Source organism: Xenopus tropicalis, chromosome 1 (genome assembly GCF_000004195.4).
Source record: "Xenopus tropicalis strain Nigerian chromosome 1, UCB_Xtro_10.0, whole genome shotgun sequence".
Classification (NCBI taxonomy): Eukaryota; Metazoa; Chordata; class Amphibia; order Anura; family Pipidae; genus Xenopus; species Xenopus tropicalis.
The window spans coordinates 40,864,177-40,866,780 of record NC_030677.2 but is presented as its reverse complement, the minus strand read 5'-3'; positions in this window follow the sequence as shown (position 1 = coordinate 40,866,780).

The following is a 2,604-nucleotide window of genomic DNA, read 5'->3' as shown; positions in this document are numbered from 1 at the left end:
ACTGACTCAAGCTGCCTTTGCGGAGAGACTTAACCACAGCTGAAAGAAGCAGGTTCTGCAGAAGCTTCCAAATAAAGCAGCTTCCGAGGTCACATGATCAGCCAGTGCTGTGCTTCTGTCAGAGGAAAATGGCTTCTTCCCACACAGCACAGTTCAAAGATAACACCCCTGACCCCGGCAGAAGTGCTTTTTTTCTCTAATGATAACAAGCAAACCAACTTTCAGGACCATACAGACTGGAATGTTATGCATTTGATTGAATGAATGCAATAGTAATTACATTTACAAATAACTTTAAAATTTTAAACATTAAGTTATGTATATAGGAAAGCTGCTAAAAATAAAATTGGCCTATTATGATTTCAAAAGTGTGAAACCCAGACAGGACAGCTCTAATTGACGTGCATTTTGGCCAATCGTGAACAGTCGCCATACAGCTGTCCTTCATGTTACCCACTCAGCCCCCCTGTCCAGAACATCCAACTTTAAATACAATACTATATAGGCAGGTCTTCCAATTCACAATGTGTGCATTGTAAGCTTGCCACCTTCTAAAAGGAAAATAAAACACTCCACAACTTTTTTTATGCCCTTTTGTCACAAACCTATTGGGTACAGACCTTCTGCAATGGATCACCAACAGGGAGCATGCATGCTGAAAACCAGGGCCAAATTGGCTTCCAGTACGCTTGCTCCTCCATGCTGACCAATGCCTGGAAGTCTGGACACTATCTGATGCAGCCAACAACCCTGTTGTGCTTTCTTAGAACAGGTATGGGGAAGCCAATGGGCATATGATGTGGTCAGAGGAGGGGGTAATTCACTTTTCAAGTGCCATTTTTTTAATCAAGCAGTTGAAAAACCACTATCGAAAACTAGGAAAAGGGACGGACTTTACAAACCATTTTTATTTCTATCCTGTACCTGCAAAATTACTTTTTGACTAAAAGTTCATGGTTTTTATTGCAATGTGTTTCCTTTGCTGCATTAGCCTTCTGTTATCAGTTGTATAAACAATATCCCATTGGGTTAATGGCACTACTGTACAAAAACTCAAACTTGGGATCAAAATACAAAATACAGAACCTGACTTTCTATAAATGCACTAAAATGTCATTAAAATATATGTTAGTAAATGAGCCCCTAATGGTTTATAAATTCTTCCAAGTAATTAGACAGGTCTCAAAATATTAATATATTTATTCCCATTCTGATGAATTGATTACATTTTCTTTCCTGTGGATCCCAGCAGCAGTAGCAAGATGGAGAGAATCCCCCCTTACTTGTTGGACAGAGAGGGACAACTAATAGCCCCTTGTCCCCACTGTGTCCATGGAAGTGGGGCAAAAGCTTTTTTCTTCTTTCCTCTTAAAGAATGTTTCCACATTCACTGTCCAACCAAGTATTGCAGAAGAGAAATTGTTTTGTTCTAGAGTCCGCTGACATAACAACCGATGATCTAGATATAAAACTTCCTTGCAAAAGTATGAGTGCTCCTAAGGACACCATTACCTTGGCTTAAACTCTGAGCACAAATTAACTATAACAGGGATGTTTTTGAATTGAGTTTGAACTCCTGACTAGTTATTAGGTAGGGGCCCATTCATTAAACCACAATTTATTTTTTTTTTGAGAAAAATTCATATTTTTTCTAACTTATAGAACGTTTTGTCCACACTAATTTTGTTAAAGTTTCACGACTTTTTCGTGGTTTTCATTAACCTCAACGAAAAAGTTGTATTTTTTGCAAAGACTACGACCATTTCGGAATTCATTCAAGCTTTGGTATCGTGACTATCTTTTGGCCAGGATGGAGCTGTAGAGTGCCATTGAGTCCTATGGAAGGCTTTCCAACAGGATTGTTGTACATCCAATAAAGCTTCATAATTTCACTGCCAGTATAAGGCCCACTTTTGAAAGGGTACCTTTCCATCACAAACTTTACTGCATTAACTTTTTTCATGAATTAGCCTTGCCAAACCCCAGCCTACATAGTTGAATGCATGTTGAATGCATCTATAGATATATATATATATATTTAATGGAAGTGTGATTTGCTAAAGGAGACATTTAATTGCTTAACAAAGCATATAAATTCAGCATGCAGAAATAAAATTCAACTGCACCAACGAACAGATCTAAAAGCTCATAGGTGCAATCAAGCATTAAAAAATGGAATGAAATCATTTTTCTCATGCATTTGAAGGGTTGCGCTAAGTGTAACGGCCCCACGTGATAATGCCTCCCTCTGTAGTGGCTGTTTAAAAATTGTCTGGACAGTGCCTCACAAGGCACACACATATTTCCTAGCCTTTTACGAGGTGTCTCCTGTGTATTGGAATCCAAGATTGGATACAAAAGGAATTAATACTTAAATTGAAACAACCAGGAACCCAAGAACCATTTATAGGTAAAAAGTGTGTTTGGTTACACATATTATTTCAGGATAACTACCACTTTCACTTGTCCCTGGACTGCAGTAACACCTTTGTACTCTTCAAGGCTTTGTTGGCTATTAAGCTGTTTCTGCGCACCCTAAAACTGTACAAGTACATCCGGCACCACACACTCATGCACGCCCACTTGCACGGGCAGGAGGTGCTT